The sequence below is a fragment of the Thamnophis sirtalis genome, unplaced genomic scaffold, assembly GCF_051295495.1.
Source record: "Thamnophis sirtalis isolate CommonGarterSnake01/CBP01778 unplaced genomic scaffold, rThaSir2_p1.2 scaffold_2, whole genome shotgun sequence".
NCBI lineage: Eukaryota > Metazoa > Chordata > Lepidosauria > Squamata > Natricidae > Thamnophis > Thamnophis sirtalis.
In genome coordinates this window covers 134,242,970-134,265,200 of record NW_028261382.1, presented here as the reverse complement: position 1 = coordinate 134,265,200, position 22,231 = coordinate 134,242,970, and the positions used below count along the sequence as shown (strand labels likewise).

Sequence of the window (22,231 nt, the reverse complement as noted above, 5' to 3'; positions counted from 1 at the left end):
GAATTGACAACTTTTCAAGCTACTGCTCAGTTATCTGTCCTATGGGGATGTATTTGGAGACTGGCAACTTGCTCTGTGCCAATCAACAGTTCAGTTACAAATAACAGAATATTCACAGAATACTAAAAGAATTATGATGGATAAATACACTAGTGAATGTCAAGAGGAAGCCATATAGACCAACAAGAACCATGCCAACACTTTGCCATTTGCTCATTTCTGACATCTCCCTTGAGTTACAGCTATCTCTCAGATGCTGATATAAGTTTTCCATGTCTTAGTTACAACCAACTCAACTACTGGGGTACACTTTCTATGGGGCTGCCCTTTTAAATTGTCCAGAAGCTGCAAATTGTATAAAACATGCTGTCCACTATGCAAACTAGTACATAGTACTAGGATCATATCATGCTGTATTGAATAATCTAACCATTTAATTTGTTGATGTTGACCTTTAAAATCTAAATAGCCAGAGCTGTTGATTATAAGGCTGCCTCTCCTGCTATGTGCCTGGCCAGTTACTTAGATCGGTATGAATGACCATTCAAAGAAGCTAAGAATACTAGGAAAAGAACGTTTTTCTGGTTAGTTTGAAAGCTATGGAATGTGTTCCCTAGGTTAGTGGTTTATTTCCTGCACCCTCCCCTCATTTTATAAAATGTATCTTTTTCATCAAGCTTTTAAATTTTTGTTATTATTTTAGTAACTAAAATACTTCTTAATTCTGGCTGCATAAATTGTGATTTGCATTTGTTACTGCTGCCCTGAGATCAGAACAAACAAAATAAATAAATACATGAAATATAACAAGCATGACCATCCACACCAAACTACTAACCGATTCATCCAGACCATTATTTATTTATTTATTTATTTAAGACGTGTATGTATAGCTGTTCACTCATTCTCAGTGACTCTGGGAATAGAAACCTAATATAACAACAACACCACACCACACCACACCACACCCACACACAAACACCAAGAATCAAAAAAGCCACAAGCTCCATCCCAGTCTGGGATCCTCAGGCCCTTTGGCAAAACTAGGCCTTCAGGGCCTTGGTAAAGAGTATCAAAGTATGCCAATCTAATCTCCACAAGGATGATGTTCCAAAGAGAAGGAGCCACCTGAATGATCTTGCTAATTTTCTGGAAGACAAAATTGTTTGCCTTCATTCAAGTACATGTGACTTAATGAAAGTCTTAAAATATTTTTATATAAACCTCATCTATCCTAATATTGCTCAATTAAAAGATGTTAATGTTTAAAGTGAACATTACAATGTGTTTATTTAGTTTACAACTTAGAACATAGGACAATTTTTCCCCACTTACTCCTTCATGATGAAAATTTGGACTATACATCATAACCTTCAACTCTTGGTCATTCTTTTTGGGATGGATCAATTTCTGGAAGGGCTTAATGTACCTCATGAGTTGCTAGGAATATGTGGCTACTTCGGGCAAAATATGGTGCTGTCTGGAACTGGAATCTACCTATCCCTCAATGAAGGAGGAGACTGAGGAGAAGCTATAATTAAGTGAATTTGATCAGGGTTATTGAAATGTGAGTAATGTATAAATACTTGGAGAAAATCTCAAATCTGGTGACACTGCATTGGGTGAATGAGTAGACTACAGGACTAAATGTTTTAGGTAGCTAATCTACACCATAATTGTTTGGGCTGCCCACACACATTTTAGTGATATTATTAAATATACTCCACAGTTACCTTTCCCTCTTGGAGTCTTCTCATCCCTGTCAGGCAATGATTTTATGAAAGAATATTAGGCTGTTACAATTATAACATACATACCTGATGTCTGTTAATCAAGTTAAAAACTTAAATCCATGAGATCAAAATATATCAACATAAATATCAGCAGTTAAGCAGTAATTAATTTATCAAAGCCCAGAATCCAATACAAGAGGAAAAACCCTGGAGCCTGGGGATGGCGAAAAATGGGTCCAATGGGCAAACTGAAAGTTCGGAAACAATCCATTTCTGACTTCCGGAGAGCCTCCGGGGGCTGGTGGAAGCAGTTTTCACCCTCCTCAGGCTCTGAGGCTTTCCTGGTCTGGGGAGGGCGAAAATGACTTCCCCCGGAAGCCAGAAACGGATCATTTACAATGAAGCAGTTTGCCCGTTGGGTCCAGAGGCTTTCCTGAAGCCTGGGGAGAGAGAAAACTCCTTTCCCCACATAGGGATTTGCATGTGCATGCGCAGAAGGGGGGTCATGTGTGCATGCACGGGTAGGCAGGGCACATTGCATTGTGGGTGTGCAGCACACATGCTATCACACATACCTGCACAATTTTGGCATTCAATTATGAAAAGGTTCACCATCACTGTATTAGGGCAATGGTGTAGTACAGGGGTGTCAAACTCAAGGCCCACGGGCCATATCTGGCCTGTAGGGCCGGCCTGGAAATAGCAAGAGGCTCGCGGTGCCTATGACAGAACAAAATGGGGCACAGTCCCTGTGCTCCGTTTTCAGCCTAGATGGCCTCCTGCAGCACTTTGCCAGACAAAATGGGGCACGAGGGCTGCATGAGGCCCCCCTGTGCCCTATTTTTGGCCTGCACAGTCTCCTGCAGCACTCTGCCATCAAAAATAGGGTGCAAGGAGCAACGTGCAATCCCACACGCCCTGTTTTGGCCAATGGGGTGCTGCAGGAGACGTTTGTCCCATTTCCACCCTGGCCGAACTACAATGCTGATACGGCCTTCAAATAAATCCAGTTTGATACTCCTGGTGTAGTTAGGTTCAAAGGCAAAAATGTGTTTCATATCACTTGAAGGAATGCATGTAGAATTTATTTGCAATATCTTAAATCAAGTGTGGCTTTTTTGAGTTTATACTATAACTGCAGCAAACAGATTTACCATTTCAAGAAAAGATGAAGATGTTTTAAGAAGTTACAGGCAGGTGTTGAACATCTATACTTCAAAGCACAGCTCTGGTTTCAAACAAAATCTGCACATCTGATAGCCATTTATGAAAGAAGAAAGCAGCTTATACAAAACTTTAGAATAATGGAGATGTGATGCTAAAAGTGAAAAGCAAAATAAATAAAAATAATGAAAATCATTTAAGGATTTATGCAATGCATTTTGTTCAAACACATTGAAAGTCTGACAATTTTTTCACTGTAAACTCTTCAAAAATAGAATGCATAACATAATCTAAGCAATACACATGTATAGCAGTATATAAAGTTAAGTTTTCATGAAAAATATATGAACTTTCCAAATATAAATGTACCACTTTCACCCAGAAACAAATAAGGTACACTAAATATTCTTGTGAACATGATAGAATTTTCATAGTTATTATATTTATCCCACATATGTATTCATTGCAAGGAGGTGAACATACCCAAAGATCTGAATAGATCTACCTTTGATTTTTCCACAACAGTAGTCAACTCTGGGAGATAGGTTGGGTTAAGAGAGAGTAAATGGCCCAAAGTCACCCAACTGGCTTTCCTTCCACAAGGGAGGCCTAGCACTCCGTCTTTATATACCCATCACCCATTGATGTCTTAACATAAGTAATACCATTCCCCATTTGTTTGAAAATTAAACAAAATATTTGGGTTAGCACCGTAATATCTCAAAAAAATCTTAAAAGCATCTATTAGTACTATAGTTGTGTCTGGATTTCTACTCTTTAAAAAAAATGTAGAACTTAGTTTAGTTACAGTAAAAAAAAAGTCAATCATGTAAGAGTTCAATATTAAAGATGTCTACTATTCCTTTAGAAGAAATTAACAAGCATTCAACACTATATAGCTATTAGTAACTTGACAACGCCCACCTAGTAATATTTGCAGGAGAAGGGAAGGTTAGCAGTACTGAAAAACAAGTTCCATGACTTCATGGGGGACTTATTACTCATATTAATAAACATACAGGTTAACTGACCAAGAATAGCATTTCACCTTTAAGGATTAAAAATAAAAAGATTTGCAGAGAAATATTATTTAACAATATCTATAAAGCTATTTTTCTCTTCAAGGTTAAAAGAAAGGTAAGCATTGTCATAAGGTTAAATGCATCAAAATATTCAGCATCATATAGATACATAGACTGAAGTTTAAGTGCCATTGTCCATATAGGAGCAAAAGACTAAAGCAATAAGGATTAAAAGATGAAGTTACTAATTGTAGTCATATTTACTACTACAGTATATGACCTATTTTAAGCCCTGGATCAGAAAATACAAGGATAATAAAATACGTATCTTCCTCTTATCTTAGAATTAGCAGTTAAAACAATACAAGTACTGCATTGTAATTATACAGCAATTTAAGCATACATATTCTTCAGCCTTTCTTCATCCTGAAAAATAGGCTTATATATAAAAAAGCTTTTATTTTACTTGGCTTTACTATAAGTGCTGGGTTTTAGTGTTCAATATTTTCTATTCCACACTTTTATACATATATATTTACAAGGGAATACATAATACATAAATATTAACAAGGGAATTATTAATGAAACTATAATAGTTTTTAAGAGAGAAAAATGGATAATGAATATGCTAGACACACTCCCTCTATTTGCTAAGGAATGCCAATAATCAATTGTCATGATCTGCATCTTCTACATTATACAAAAGACATGAACATACCAAATATGAAGTCATTGTACTTCTGAAAACACTCCTTGTAATCTTCCACAGATTCTGCCATTCAGTGAAAAATGTCAGCAGCTTTTTCTTTATTGTCAGGCTATGATTTTATTTACACATGTCGCTATACTGCTTGTTTTATTAAAGCAAGCAACAATGAATAGCAACCTATTAGAAAATAAGTCATGTGTTAACTTAAACTATCACTGTCTTGCCCTAAACTAAAACACATGCTGAGTGAGGATGTGCGCACATAGCAGCTTATCTCCTTGCTCATCTGCTTCTAATGACAGCTGATAAACTAGCCACAACTAATCCTTTTTTAGCTGCTGATCAAATAGACAATCCAGCATGGTGGAGCACTCGAAAATTCCTCTTGCTTCTGTTCTCCTGCTCCTCTAAAGGCAGTTTCCTTTTCATTGAGATAATAGCCTTTTCTGCAGTCACATGACTCAGAACCTACATTAGCACAGCGTTATGATAATAGATCTCCCTCCCCCTTTCTACTGCTATTAAGAAGGGCATCTCTCTAAAACCCACTTAAACATTTTGCAGAGTAAAGTGCCAACATCGTATATCTCTTAGAAGGGAAAAAAATGGGGAGATACAGAGACAGAAGAAAAAGAGAAAGCATTCTGATGCTATTCCTTTTCAATAATGCATATATCCTAGCAATAACCAATTAATGTAGAATGATAACAATATTATACATGATGTCTAGAAGACATAAGTAATTATTTGGTTTACATACTTTAGATTTTCAGCCTTAAGCTTAGTTGAAGCTTTTTTTTTTGGCTCCCTAATATTCTCCTTTGTCCTTGGTCACATATTGTAAAAAAATGTGTATTATTTTGTTCTTATCTCTGATTTTTTTGTGCAATGATTGTTACAAAATCTTATATCAAAATCTAATTCTTAAATAATATATTATGTAAATATAATGTACATAGCAGATCCCTTTTTGATTAGAAGTATGTAAAATTCATTTTTCAATGACGATGCATGCTTTAAATATAACTCACATAAAACATGCAAACTTTAAATGGGTTAAACCCTTTCTTCAATTATTAACCTAAGATACAAGCTTTAATATATGGACTCCTCTAAGTCTGATATTCTACTGTTTCAAAATTTCAGAGAACCACTAGGATGAAAACTGACTTATTTCTGATTTTTGTTGTCAAACTGCTATAAAAACAATTCAATGAAATGCATTTGGTCTGTGATTAAATATGTGACAAAATGTAATGTAGTATACACCTAAGAAAACTTGATTTTATTTGCTGGCACAAAATAATGCTAAAACTTTAGTAAAGTTTATATTCAAACCATAATAATAGCAACAACATCTGCTTATCAACTCTATATTGTTTTGACCATAAATATTACAATTTGCATGGATTTTACAAAACAGAATTGTAGAGTAATACTACAATGGTTTAAGACTCTGGACTAGAAAAAGGGTGATTATCAACTTTAGTCCTTCCTTAGAAGGAAGCTGACTGGGTGACTTAGGGCCAGTCTCTCTTAGTCCAACGGACCTCTCAACACAGCTGTGGTAGAGAACATAGGACAAGAAAGCAATATATAGATAATGTACAAAATAAAAGGGGAAGGAGGAAACTCTATAAAATAAATCAATAAAATTGAAATATCTAAATAATTTCATATATATTATCTTACTAATAACAAAGCAGTAAGATATATAAATATTATCGCTATCTTGCATGGGGTACATGAAGACTCAGAGTACTATAGAAGATTCTTAAAAATCCTGATTTTTAGATACAGAACAGGATTTAAAATAAGAAATGATTATCTGAAGGATCGTCTATCTCGTCTATCTCAATCTGACTCAACCTGCATATTAATATCAGCAGGAAAAGCCATCTAAAATATACATTGGTTTCAAGATTTATTTCTTGGCCACCTAAGAAGAGGCCATCTTCCCTGTAGTTTCCAAATGATGGAATGCAATGCTGAACGAGTCCTGCAGGTCTTTTAAACGAATCAACCTCAAGTCCTGCAGGTCTTTTAAAATTAGTTAATACAGGTAATCCTTATGACCAATGGAGCCCAAAATTTCTGTTGTTAACCGAGACATTTCTTAAGTGAGTTTTGCCCCATTTTATGATTTTTCTTGCCTCGGTTGTTAAGTGCATAACATCAGTTGGAAGTTAGCAACCCGGTTGTTAAGTGAATCTGGTTTCTCCATTGACTTTGCTTGTCAATTTATGCAGTCATGAATATGAACCAATTGCCAAGCACCTGAATTTTGATCACATGATCATGGGGATGCTGCAAAGATCATAACTGTGAAAAACGGTCATAAGTCACTTTTTTCAGTATTGTTGCAACTTTGAACAGTCACTAAATGAACTGTTGTAAGTCAAGGACTACATTTAGTACAATGTACTATTTTTTATCTGTTTTAAAATAATTATTTTGCATTTATTTTTGTTAGCTGCCTTGGTGGTTTCTGGGTAGAATTTTGAAATATAAATTTAATAGTAACATCTTAATTCATAGCCCAGTTTCTTAACTATAGCCACTCTTTTTTATTTGGGGCGGGGATTGTTTTAAAATTTTCAATTAGGGATGCAAACTGTATCAAAATGATATATACCAGCAACAAATCTGAAGCTGATTTTAGATATTTTTTGGAAAATTATAACACAGAATTAAATTGTACAAAAAAATTATCAGATGTTACTTAAACATTGCATGTCTTAAAAAATCAATGCCAATATTATTTAAATGCAATTTAAATATTGCAATATATATATGCTATTTAAAAAGAGGCAATTATGAACGAGAAACCACAAAAGGCTATATTAGCCTAGTTAGCAATATTAACTGTCATATTTCTTTATTCATGCAAAGCACTTCCTTTCCAGTCTACCCCACTCGCCAATTAGACACACGTATTCAGAGGAATGGGTGGCAAGCCCACTGATTAAATTTGCAGACAATATGAACATAGGTGGAATAGTGAGCACTGCAGAAAAAGAAATAGACATGCAGTGAGAAATAAAATGAGCTTCTACAAGGACAAATACATAGTAACCCACTTGGGAAGTAAAAATTAAAGGAGCATGTACAAAATGACAGCTTGCTGGCTAGACACTGGGTACTGAACTGCATATCATATGAAATATATTACAATATAGTAGTAAAAGGCAATACTGCAATAGAAAAGAAGCAGAAATAATATAAAGAACTAGAAGTACCAGCATTGTTAACAACTAGCACAAATATAAACAGGTAGTATTCAACAATGTACAGCTGAGACTACAGCAGCAAATTGAATTAAAGGAAAAGGACGCCAGAAAAAATATTACTCTGTTTCACTATTTGCCTAATTTGGCATAAAAGTATATTAGCAAAATAATTTTTCATCCACACTTTAACATTTTCTGTGAACAGTTTCAGTCTCTGCCTAAAATTAGATTTGGAAATTAACAGCCCTAGGGCTGTATAGGACCCTCAACTCATTTTTTGAGGTGTCAAGATTTCTAAGAATATTTCATCTGATCTTTTGTTATTTCAAAATATGAATCTTTAAGCCAGTGAAACAATGAAAATTATGACCCTGCTTCAGCCAGTTTGTGTCCTTGATCCACTTATTTTGGCCCTTCTGCTTCCCTCCAAAAAGCCCAATCCTGTCTCAAATTATTAGAATTTGAGTATCTTATCAACTACTTCAAAGGTTTTCTAATTCATACATAATACATATTACAATAGACTATATTACACTTAATATGTGAAGGAATCTCTAACGAAGCAATGGCCCTATCTGTATATAATTTTAATAAGTTCAGACAGTAGATCACATGGTATTACATCTACAATGGTCTGCTGACACATCATTTTGTCAACAAGGTTGTTTCCTTAGGTAAGAAATAAAACAAGGTGTCTTAGGATATAGCCCCTAATCACAACTAATATGACACAGATTGATGATTTCAAAGTTAACTACAAAATACATCCAGGCTGTACTTTGTAACTCCAGGATGTTTTGTGTTCTAGAACACCAATCATCTTTTTGTTTATAATCTTTTTGTTCATAAGTACGTATGTATCAAACCAGCAAAATAAGGTTCCTATAAACATCTTACTTAACATCCCTTGGTCTATATTGCACTGGTGAGGCCATATTTGAAATAGAGGTAGTTCTCGGCTTACAACCACAATTGAGGCCAAAATTTCTGTTGCTAAGTGAAAGTGAACTTTGCCCTATTTTATGACTTTTCTTGCCACAAGTGCTAAGTGAATCACTGCAGTCGTTAAGTTAGTAACATGGTTTTAAAGTGAATATGACTTCCTCATTGACTTTGCTCGTGACAAGATCAGAAAAAGTGAATACATGACCTCAAGTTGCTGTTATGGTCATGAGCCAGTTGCCAAGCATCTGAATTTTGATCATGTGACCATGTGGATGCTACAATGGTCGTAAGTGTGGAAAAAGAGTCATAATTCACTTTTTCTAGTATCATTGTAATTTCCAATGGTGTATCCTGGAGGTCTTTTAATTCAACCCCTGCTCAAGGCAGGAGTCCTTATACAATTCTTTTACAACTGTTGTGAATTGAGGGATAGCTGAACTGTGCCAGTTCTGGTTACCTTGGTGCAAAAGATTGCTGACCCCTAGAAAGAGTGCAGAGAAGAGCAAAGATGATAAGGTGTCTGGAGGCTCAATCATATGATGAACGGCTAAGGGAAATAGGTACATTTAGCCTAATTTAGAGAGCCTAATGTAGAGAGGCCACTACTTAAAGGGCTGTTACAGGGAAGAAGGTGTTGACTTATTTTCCATACCATCTGAGACTAGACAAGAAGCAATGGATGGAGGCCTGTCAGAGGGAGATTCAGCTTTGAAATTAGGAGGAATTTCCTAACAGTGAAAACAATCTATCAATGGAACCAGCTTGCTCTGGAATTGTGGGTGGCTTCAGATTTTCTAGACTGATATAATGATTCCTGCCTTGGGCAGGGGTTTGGATTAGAAAACCAAGGTCCATTTTAGCCTTATGGTTCTATGAAACTATATAGTAATTTCTGGGTTTAGGAATACATGGATTTCCTACACATCTATAAAATGTATTATTTGAAGTACATAGCTTTGAATTATTAACACATGAAGTGCTGTTCTGACCCCCTCCTCCATCCAGTAACGAATGCCGAGATAAGCTTAAATGAGAATGTCCTTTAATAACAAGTTCAGACTCTTGGTGGCTGAAAGCCAAGTAAACAAACAGATAAGGACCTTGGCAGCAAGGCTGACAAATTTTGGCAGCAATCCAGCCTGCCAAGTTTGTTTCTCTTTAGTCAAAGTGTTGACTTCTGCCAGAAGGGCGTGGCACAAGCAGTCTCTTTTATAGTCTGGAGAGGAGCCTAATGACCATCAGCTGAGCGTAATTACTTCCTGTAATTACGTAGTTGTTCCTGACGAGTAGCCCTTCGACGGCGTGCATCCCGGAACAACTCACAGTTGGTTTCTGGATCACTCTCCCTTGTCTCCTCTCCACTGTTCCAAGGTTCAGACGCCACCTGGTGGCCAACCAGTCTCTCTGTGCCCTGCTCGGAGTTGGAACCCTGTCCAGGGTCCTCCACATCCTCCAGGGCCTATTCATAGGGCCCCTCACTGTCGGAGTCTGGTGGCAGCTCCAACAGCTCCTGCTGGGCCACAGCAAAGTGCTATATTGATAAGGCTCTATAATGTAGTCATTGGTTTTTAGCCCTTAAGTAGGCCAGCAAGACTTCTATTAACTGTTAAAAAGGCTTTATACAGGTCTTGGAGGCATCTTATCAGGATTCACAAGCTAAGCAGGATCTGGCTTAAAAATCCTCAAATCAGAAATTACCGGGGAATATCAGGGCTTGGCCTGGAATGCGATTTTTAAAAAATTCTGTAAGAAGACAATGGCACACCATATCTAGACTGTTGCTATGAAAACTGCAGATTGTATCCATGCATTCATCATGTATCATGCTCAATAAAATATGCTTTTACTTTCTGGAACCTTGCTTTCTTTGTAAACACAACTGATAGTGTTTATCTGAATTTTCAAAAATGAAAAGATAATTTTATACTACCACAGAATTTTTGTACATGGCCTTAAATGAGATATTAGGTATTCCAGAATCTTTATAATTTCTCCCTTTGAAAATTAATCTGATTGACATTCCCCCAGGAAAAATATTTTAAAGAAAATTATATAAATTTTTTGAAGAAAATTTGTACTTCTAAAATTCTAAACATTTATATTGTTTTGCCTAAGCATAGTGATTTGATACTAAAAATGTATTTTAGTATAGCTTTGAAATATTAAGAAAATTTGTCCTGCATTTCTAATTCTGTCCTAACCCAACTAGATCATAACACTATTTTGTTACTGAGTTCATTCTATACTATTATTTTCAACTTTGGATTTCAGCATATAGGCTACCAAATTAGGAACACATGCATAAATATGTATATATGTATGTAACCAGCACAAGATGCTCTTAGAAGTCAATAGTCCTAAAAACTAATAGTGTCATGAACTTAACATAAAGCAAACGGAGTTGTATAAATGAAAACAAAAATGTTGACAAAGACACTCCTTTTTCTCTTCAAATATTCTACCAAAATATTTAGGTGTTGACCAACTATTGCAATAAGAACTTCATGAGGTACATCCATAACTTTGAGGAAATGCAACACAGTAAGATAGATGAAATTGAGAAAGGCAAAATTTCTTTATGCATGAAGGCGAATATACATGTCCCAGGATAATGTTGCAGGATCCAATTTGGGTTAGTCACCAGGACCAAATATTTTGTCTTCCAAGCTTTCAGACTTGAGTTAGCCTATACAGAAGTTCCCTGAAGATGGGCTCCAGCATGAGTCAGAAAGCTCGGAAGACAAAACCCCTGCTCCCAGTGACTAACCCAGATTGGATCCTGCAAAATTTCTTTAATCCATGAAAAAAGTTTGCTAGATTGTCCAATTTTTTTATTTTGGGTTTTGATAATAATGGCTTTTCAGCAATTGTAGATATTCAGAATCTCCCCAAAAGTTGATATATTCAAACTAAATGATGGAGTTTTTCAATTGCTGGTATCTCCCTATCAGATGATATTCCTCAAATAATCCTTGTGTAATAAATATCCAGCTCCTTGATGAAGCAATGTTGATGAACCTATGGAACCTTATTAAAAATTTAAGTAGTTTTTAATATTTACCTGTCTATCTATTTTAATAATTGTAATCTACTGGTATTTTTAAGTAAACATTAAAATGTAATATAAAAAACTAAATCCTTACGTTCATTAATGTGAAACTACGGCTCACTAATTTTGAAAGACTTTCAAGGAAATATATACAGATAGTCTTCAACTTACAGCCATAACTGAACTTAGAATTACGGATGCAAGTCAAGGTGATCAATAAGCAGGTATGTGAGTTACCCAATTTAATCTTTTTTGTGATGATCATTAAGCAAATGTGCTGGTTATTAAATGAACTCATTTTAGCCAATAGGCAATTTTTGGCAGAAACCAGAAGTAAAAATCAGTTTCTGGCCAAAAAAAAAGGGGGGGGGGAATTGTGATCATGTGATTTTCAGATGCTGAAAATGGCTGCAAATATGGGCCAGTTGCAAACACCAAAAATGCAATAATGAGTCTGTCCCACTAGAACTTCAAAACTGGATCATAAGTAGCTATGGGGAGATCTATCATAACTTTCAAACTGTCCGTAAGTGACCTGTTGTAAGTCAAGGACTACTGGTGGTAGTAGTAGTAGTAGAATTTTGGCGACATCTGATAAAACAAGACAAAAGCTTTCCATAAAATAGATATCCATCACTTCTTTGATTTTATGAAAAACTACTTACCATTTTAGTTGTTTGGTAATCTATTAGAAAATGAGAGCCAGTTTGGTTAAGGTGTTGGCTTAGAAAATAAAAGTAAGTCAAAACTGGCTGAATAACGGGCTCAGTCACTCTCTCTCACCTCACAGGGTTATTTTATGGAAAATAGAAGCCAGATATTAGGTATGTCCATAGCTTTGTGTTGACCAAATATAAAAGCGAGATAAAAATTTAATAATAAAAATAAAAATTCAAAAATGTCTTCAACATTCTCAACTGTGTTGTTGAAAGCTATTAAGTAGTTAACAAAAATCTGCAGACATGTCCATAATGGACTTTGTTCTTTGTTTTTGCTAAGTCAGAAGTTCTGTTTACTATGTTTTGAGTGGATGGGACTCTGATGTTGAAACTCTAATTAAGGCAAGGCTACTTCTGCAAAACAAGGGAAGTGTCAATTACTTGAAACAGTTTTCAAATCAAAACTGCTTTCACTGTAAAATGAATTTGCAAGAACATTTCACCTTTTTGGAATTCAATTCAACATGTAGGTTTACATAATTTCAGCTTTAGATGTATGTATGACCGCTGTTTTTTAAATAGTTTTCTGGATTTTTCCTATCATTTGCAACAGATGTATTTGATTGCAATTTTTTTTTACTTTAAATACTGTTATAAAACAGAGTTTTTGTAAAGGAACTGATTTTTCGTCTCCAAAGTTCATCTAGCAGCATACATTAAGGAATGGTTACCATCCTACTGTTCTAATAAAAATCACAGAAAAAGTTGAAAAGTAAGTTCAATTTCTAAAAGCAACATAGCTTGTAATAAGTAATATAAAACTTTTCTTAATGTTGCACATTTGAAAATCTTTTGCCTTAAATGATATATATAGGGAACAAGAATTGTTAACTGCAAACTTTTGTAGATCAGTATTCTAAAGCTTTATGGATGTCTCTTCACTGTGTATCTTCACTGACAAATGTTTCAGTGACATTTTCTTTGCACAAATCTGCCATTTTTTTACTAACAACTTATTTTATGCATCCATAAAATCCTGTAGGCTGTCCCCCATGTGGGATACAAAATGCATTATTTTATGGAGCTTGTATAGGTTTACAAAATGCCACAATAAACTGCCAGAAATTTGAAATCATCTCATTTCAAGGAGGCTGGTCACATAGAAGCTCTTGAAAGGACATGCAGATCCTTATGCAGGCTTTTAAATATTTTAAATTTAAAAGACTTTGAAATTGAAATACCATACTTTTAAGTACTCCTACCTCATATGCTGATTCTCATGACTACTGTCATACTGAAACTTTTTTCAGATACATTTGAAGTTAGCTAATATATACCCCCCCAAATAGTAATCAAACTACACAAGTAGATTTATTCCCCAAACGTAAACATGATTATATTCAATATATTTCTGTCAATGTACCTGCTGAATGAGAACATATTTATTTACTTAAATATACTATAAAATATTAAAAATTTAAACATATATTTAAAATATATACAGTTTATTCAGAAAGTATTTAGACCTCCTTCACTTTTGTCAATTTTGTTATGCTGCAGCCTTATATTGCAGTTGTTCAAATTCATTCTTTCTCTCATTCAAATACATTCAGTACCCCCATAATGATAAAATGAAAACAAAGATGATCATTTTTGATCATCAAAGCTGAATGGGTCAAAGTACAGGGATATTCTCAATGAAAACCTGTTCCACAGTGCTCAAGAACTCAGACTGGGCTGAAGTTGCACTTTCCAACATGACAATGATCCAAAGCACAAAGCCAAGACAACACAGAAGTGGCTTAGGGTCAACTCTATGAATGTCCTAGAGTGACTCATGCAGAGTCCTGACTTGAATCATATTGAACATCTCTAGAGAGATCTCAAAATGGCTGCCCACCGATGGTCACTATCCAACCTGACTGAGCTTGAGATGATTTGCAAGAAAGAATTTCCCCAATCCAGGTGTACAAAGCTTGACATGTCATACCCAAAAAGACTCAAGGCTGTAATTGCTGCCAAAGGTGCTTCAACAAAGTACTTTTATTCAGAAGGATCTGAATACTTATGCCAATGTGATATTTCAGGTTTTTTCTTTTTAATAAATTTACTGACATTTCTAGACATGTTTTCACTCTGTCATTATGGGGTACTGAGTGTAAATTAATGAGAAAAAATGAATTTCAACAACTGCAGAATCAGGCTGCAGCATAACAAATTTGACAAAGTGGAGGTCTGAATACTTTCTGAATACACTATGTATGTGTATGTGCATAAACACATAATTCAAGTGCCCAGGTTGTGAAAGATGCTTTTTTTTGTAATCATGCTGTATATGTGAAAGATAAAATTATATTCCATCTGTTCACACTTTGAAAAAAGCCTTTCAAATCAGGCAGGCACCCTTTTTCAATAAGAAAAAGGCATCTTAAATTTTCAACAGTGTAATTGAATATATAAAGAACTCTACTATAATTTTGCATTAAAAATTAAATTGAAAGCTATCCTGCCCTATCAAAACTGTACAGGTTGATATATACTTCTATTCCAGTATCCTTCAGCCTGGTAATTTCACCTTTTTAATGGAAATAAGCATCACCAAAATTCATGACTTTTAACCTGGAGACTGTTTAATATTATTGGTATTTGAGAAAATCTGAGTTTATATTACATACCTAGGACTAGTATTTCTTTTACATAAGTCTTTTAGTCAAAATAAGTGGTTGTCTCATCAAGATTCTATGGACAAGCTGTCAAGCTATTAAAATGTATATGTAACAAAGAAAACATTCAATATAATTTTTGGGGGGATTATCACACTTTGATAGTTCCAACTATCTATCATAAGCATGATTTCTTACGATTATTTACATTAAAAACACTAAAAAGAACATTCTATTTGTGTAACCACACATACTTTATTGTAAAAAGTTATGATATTCCCATATTAAGTAGAAAACATAGACCAGAATAAATGCAGCCATTTCACTTTTCACAGAAACATCTGAAAAAGACCTGAATGGTTGCTCTCTTTGCGCTGTGGGAGAAACTTACATTTTTCTCTGACTCAGAAATATGAACCTGACATTTGACTTTCTCGGAGGCCAACACGAATCTGTAAGATGAACAAGCTGAGGCACAGATGAACTACTATCATATTTATTCGAAAGAGATTCTTACTATATAAAAAGTGCCCTTCTTTTTCACGTGATATACAGGCTTATTGAGATGACATGACTGACTGCTCCTTGAGGCAATTATTTCAAGTACTGTGCCCTGGAAATGCATGGCTGCACATGAAATCACCAATCACTTAATGGCTACAACTTTTCACTGGGGGATATCTTCCCTTGATTTTTTGGGGTGAAATACCTTCGATGAACATATCAGAATGAGAAGTTTTAAAAGCCCTGTTTTGTATAAGTATTATAGGATGTCATTTTTTGTTTCAGGAGCAGAGAAAAGGTTAAATAATGGTGGGGTCAGAATGACTCCAAACAGCCCAGGCAAGGAAAGTCTAATCCTTCTTTGTATAACTGGTTGAATTAGATGACAGGATTATGATATTACCACAATGACCTGGGGAAGTTAGATGACCGGAATATAATATCTCTACAATGACTTAATTTCCTCTTGACTTTAATATGTCACATGAACAGTGCAATTCAAGTCCAAAGGAACTTAGTGAAGCATATTCTGGAGCAGTTGGACTATGCTGCAAATTAAATATTTTTTAGTGCAAAGACATTAATAGTTTTAACCGTTATGTACTTTTACGTAGACCATATTGTTATGGTACAAAATTAAATAATTTCCTAGAAAATCTTCAACATTTATAATGAATTTATAACACAAGTACAGTGTATACAAATGGGTTCTAAAAATGTTCAACTGAGAATTATTTGGTTTAGTTACCTTTTTTTAAAATCAGCCAACATGTCTCTGAAGGATGATCAGTTACAGAACTGAAATACTGTACAAGATTAAGTTTTAATGGTCTCTTTCCAGATAAGGGAAAATTGCTTTATCAGAGGGAAAATAACAAGCTGTTTTTAACTTTTAGGCAACCTTAGGCATGAAAGCCAATTGGGTAACTTTGGGCTAGTCATTATCTCTCAGACGAACATCTTCACAGGCAGTGGAGTCAAATAATTTAACAACCGTTTCTCTGCCCTCTGCCCTATAATTTCTTTCAACAACCAGTTCACCAAACTGCTCAGAAAGTTAACAACCACTTCTCCCGAAGTGGTGCGAACTGGCTGAATCCCACCACTGTTAACAGGGTTGCGGTGGTGAAAATTGGAAGCATGAATATTAAATATGTTTGCTGCCTTGAATTGATAAAAAATGTAACAGTCAAGATAAAAGAAACCTATTGTGAATAACACTAATAATAACAGCAAAAACCATAATAACTATGCACTCAGGTAATCCAAAGTACATGTACTTAATTAATCTGTAACTTTTCCTGAGATCAAACTTCCTCATAAATCCTGCCAAGCACTCGATAGAAAAATCAAAACATATATACTAAGATTTATAATTATCATTCATTTTCACATTTAAAATTCTAGACTGCCTCAAGATAGAAATAATAGGAAATGTAAGGCACTCTCTCTAGTTGAAAAAGGATTCTACATTACAACTATTATCTCATTAGGAAATATAGCTAACATAAGTACCATTCCATATTAGAACATATATAATTGCCTAAAAATGTTCTGATCTATTCTACCTAAGACTGTATAGAACAGAATAATAAATGCAGACTCACAACACTGTTCTTATTTAAATATTTTCAAGCACTCCACCCAAAATAATCTTCTGCTAGCCAGACTGATGTGTATTCTCATACAGTTATAGAATACTGGCAAAGGTGCATTTAATATAGAGATGCAGAGTTCTAAAAATATGTGCAAAGGAAAAAAGAATACTACTGCCACTCCTATTTCTAAAGCATTTTCAAATAATTTTTTACTACTAGTGATCAGAAGCTTTCTCATATCATATCTTTCTACTATTTATAACACTAATGCACTAAAGAACTTTCACAATATAAGTTTGTAAAGAGAAGTGACTACTTTTAATTGTTTTTTCAACTGTTCTCTATAAATTCACAATATTTGTTTCCCCAATTTATCTTGTGTAACTCCATTGTCTTTTTCCCAATCTATCTGTGTATATTCACTGTCTTTCATGTTCTTTGTTTTGTATCTTCAATGCATTGTTTTGCATTTTTAGAACTTTCTTATGATATCACCATAAGGGCCTGGAAGTTTTCAGCTGCTCTCCTGAAACAGGTATGGACATGGCTACCATGCACTTAGGACAGATGCTTACAATAATTAAATTAAGTACAAGCTTCAGCATGTAATGTTAAGTGTATTTTACTCCACTAGCATCTAAAAGTAGTTCATCCAGTACACATTAAGTTAATTTTATTAAACAATGTTTATTAGGAAGAATTAATGCACTGCATTTTTCTTATTCCCCAACATCTGAGGAAAAAGTCTTGATTGCAAAACAACTGAGGGGTGGGGTGAAACTAACTTAGTCACAAACAGAAAATAATGTATAACTTGACAGGTAAGTGAAACTGTTACTGAGATAAATTTATTTATCATACCTCTTGCTATATGAACAAGAAGATAAAGTGAACCTCTTTGAAATCAGATAATCAATGTTTCTGAGTAAAATATACAAAAATAAATAAATATAAAGCAATTCACTATATTGAAAATATTTGCTATGCAAAAATGTCATCTTTAATTAACTAAGAGCAAAAATACTTTTTTTTGTACTTTTTCCTAGTTTCTTAGTATCTGTACAAAAAAAAATACAAGATGAAAATACAAACTCAGTATGTATGGTATTAATGATTTTTCTTCAGTGCTTCTGAGATCCAAAAGTACAGAAAGCTGATGATGTCTTAAGATCTGTAAGGACTGTGTAATTTCAATTGCAGAAATGGTACAATTTTACTTTCTAGCATAAAAACCTGTTCCATGTATAATCTCTGGCTACCCGTCAAAGTATATTGTCACAAAAATATTAGAAAAATTCCATACAATTTTGAAATTATATTTAGTGTGTAATCAAATTAAATAAACTAGACAAAATAATTATTTTTATTTCTGCACTTGAGGGTTAATGCCACCATAGGTGGAATAATGAGTCAAGAGCTTCAAGCTCCCTTTTGACAGGGAGTAATAGTGAACTGTTAAAGGACATAGCTGTATACACAAATGTCTGGTAGAAAAATTAAAAATGATTCTATCTATCTATCTATCTATCTATCTATCTATCTATCTATCTATCTATCTATCTATCTATCTATCTATCTATCATCTATCTAATCTATCTATCTTTATCACACAACTACTGTATATTTAATATAAAATGATATAACATGTATAATTTGTATGACATGACACCAGTGACATGCGGTGAGGTTTATGGCTGGTGAGGCAAAAAGAAAGAAAGCGGCTTTTGGCCGCCCCGCCGCTATGTCCGATATAGAGACGGAAAAGCCGCTTTCTTGAAAGTGGCTTTTGGCCGCCCCGCCGCTATGTCCAACATAGAGGCGTCGGACATAGTGGTGGGGCAGCCAAAAGCCGCTTTCTTTCTTCTTGCAGCAAAAGAAAGTGCCAGCCCGCTAGCAGAGGCGGGTAAAAGACCCGCCTCTGCTGGCAAGCTGCCCCGACACAGAGAAAGAAACAAACACTGCCCCGACACAGAGAAAGAAAGCTGGTGGACTGCCCTCCCTGCCTCTCCTACCCCTTTCCCTCTGAGTGAAGAAACAAACACACGCACACACAAATTACTTAAAATTACTTACAAATTACATTAATTTTGAATGTATCCCCCTCCCTCCGACCCACATACCTTTTCCAGCTGTTTCACAATCACAGAGGATTTCAATTCTGCTCTTGCCTGCCATCATGAAAATGTAAAAATATAAAAGGAAAAAGGCAAGAGCTGCTGAGGTCAGACTGGGTTAGCTGCTGCCAGAGTTCCCAATGGGTGACTCTGCTTAACTATTTAAAAAAGCCTCTAAAAAAACGCCCTCTACAGGAGGAGGCAAGAGAACCATGTGCCTCATCTACATAAGGAATTTTTCAGCTTTTAACTCTTGCTTAACTCTGCTCGAGTGATCATAAAGTCAGACTAAATGAGGCACATGGTTCTCCCGCCTTCTCCTGTAGAGGACACATTTTAGAGGCTTTTTTAAACAGTTAAGCACTAAGCAGAGTCATCCACTGTGACTCTGGCAGCAACTACCTCAGCCTTTTTCCTTTTTTCTTTTTTTTCTTTTCATGGCAGTGGTGAGGCTCTGCCTCCCCTGCCTGCACATCACTGCATGACACACATTGGCTCCTCTGCAATTGTCTGCAGCTGCTCCCACATGGCCTGACATGCTTAAACTGGCCTACAACTATGATGCAAGGCAATGCCCATGTTTAAATAAGACTGAGTACCCTTGAATCATATATTGGAATTGGGCTGTCACCATATTACAGGTACTCTTCCAGTTATGACCCTAATGGGTTTGCTCTTTGGTCCACCATCGTTTGTGAAGCAAGAGGCTAGAGAATTTGTAGGGCTCCCCATCTGGAGCTTCTGGAGGGAATGTTATTCATCCAAAAATTGTTCTGGCAAGACCAGGTGGCCCTCCACTTCTACACTATAGCACATACAGACAGGTGCCCAGACTGAAGTTGGATTGGATGAATGAATTTACAGGGGTCAGTGGAGCCACCTTCCTTCCGCTGACACCCACCCATCAGCTGTTCTATATGCAATCTTCAATAGCACACACTAATTCTCAAGGCAAAACAGTACAGGAGATTGCAGAGCCTTTTTCTGCAAGCAATCTCAAACTACATGCAAATATACAGGACAGTAAAGGATCCTTCTGGAAGCAAATTCAAACTACATGCAAACAAACAAACAAACAAACAAACAAACAAACAAACAAACAAACAGTATAATGTAATGCAAAGGAACTTTACAGTACTAAATCTGCTTTCTGTGGATACCAGCTAGAAGTTCTGTCAGGCAAATGCAAATGCAGACAAACACACTAATGAAAAAAGGTTATCTTTGTAAATTACTTACAAACAAGCACAGTACTATAATGAAAAAGAAAATTTTAAAGTACTTACAAAGGCAACTACAGTACTCCAGTCCTCAAGACAACAGCAACCAAAGAAGCAATAAGGGCAGCAATGAATGATTTACTCCTCTAGTCCTCTACCCGGCAGCAATGGGGAGGGGGAAAAAAAGCAGGCTGGCTGCAAAGACTCCGATCTTGATTGGTCATGTGACCAGGAAGGGAAAAAGCAAGCTGACCATCTGAGATTTGGAAATTGCCTGTTGTAATACCAGAAGATAAGAAGCAGTCAGAAAACTAAAAATGGCCACCACTTCAAGTGAGATAAATCCAGGTCACATGACTGTAGAGATGTCTTGTTGGTCACAATTATGTTATATTTTTGGAGTACATTCGTTACTTCAAATACATGTTAAACAGATGTTGAGGACTACCTATACTCTTCCTCAGATAACAAGCATCTTCACCCAGTCCTGTTCTCACTTTAACTAACTGTAAGTTCCTAGATTCCTGTGAATTCTATGGGATTTCTTTCTAAATAGACAAGGAGAGCATTGAGCTATAAATTGACCTAGATGAATGATGAGTATAGCTTTTTTTTTAATATTTCCTTTGAAAACTCACTGACTTTAGTAATTTAATATTAAGATGATGGACACCATGGTTCAGTGGTTAAGATGCTGGCTTGCCGGCTGGAAAGTTGACAACCCGGGATTCAGGTCCTAAATACTGTGAGACAGGGTGAACTTCTGTTATCTACCCCAGTTCCTACCCATCAAGCAATTTGAAAGCATACATATGTGAGTAGCTAAATAGGTACCATTTCGGGGGCAAGGAAACAGCGTTCCATGCACCTCGATATATAGTCATGCTGGCCAAATGACCACAGAAATGTCTTCAGACAATGCTGGCTCCCTTGGATAAGAAATGAAGATGAACATCGTCCATCAGAGTTGGACATGACTGGACAGGGAATATCTTCACTATTAAGATGATAAATATTAGACTAAATCCAGGTATAAAACAACCTTGGACAGAAAGCCTTTTCATAGCTTTTGTATGTCAGTTCATAAATAGGTATTTGAACCTGATCTACCACTGAAGTTCCCACAAGCTATACTGAGGCCACAGTAAGATATAAACAAAGATTCAAATGAAACTATCAATGAAGAAAGTATTAATACCTAAGAAAGTTGGCATCTGTTCAAGAGAGATTTATACCGATACTTAGCCGGAAACATTCACTCAAGAAACAGAGAAATACTTTGATATTTAATCAGGCAAATTACTTCAGGATTTACCGTATTTATCGGCGTATAACACGCACCGGCGTATAACACGCATCCCCCATTTTAACACAAAAATTTGAGTAAAAATTTTTTTCATTAAAAATAAATGACTTGGAAGCTCGGAACTTAATGTTGGATTAAAATTTATAACATTAGAACATGAATTATAACATTAACTCCTCTTAAAAGGCAAATATGAAATGAAAAAACACCTCTTTGAGCAAAAAGTTATTTCCATTTTCTTCCTTATATAATATTTTCTGTTTCAACATAAAGTGCCTTCCTTCCTTCCCTCCCTCCCATCCCTTTCTTTATGTT

General features: G+C 35.4%; 1 protein-coding gene across 8 annotated transcripts in view; it reads right to left on the bottom strand.

The window, feature by feature from the left end:
- NCOA2 (nuclear receptor coactivator 2) overlaps positions 1–22,231 on the bottom strand; it is a 131,424-nt gene that overhangs the window by 69,365 nt on the left and 39,828 nt on the right. For 5 of the 8 annotated variants that reach the window (XM_087706954.1, XM_087706959.1, XM_087706960.1 and 2 more), the window contains exon 3: positions 20,677–20,884. The exons of 2 other annotated variants lie outside the window; for them this stretch is intronic. The gene's annotated coding sequence lies outside the window, so the exon portion shown is untranslated. Of the gene's footprint in view, positions 1–4,637; positions 5,006–20,676; positions 20,885–22,231 lie in introns of those variants that run through there. One more of the 8 variants, XM_087706958.1, reaches the window with a different exon arrangement.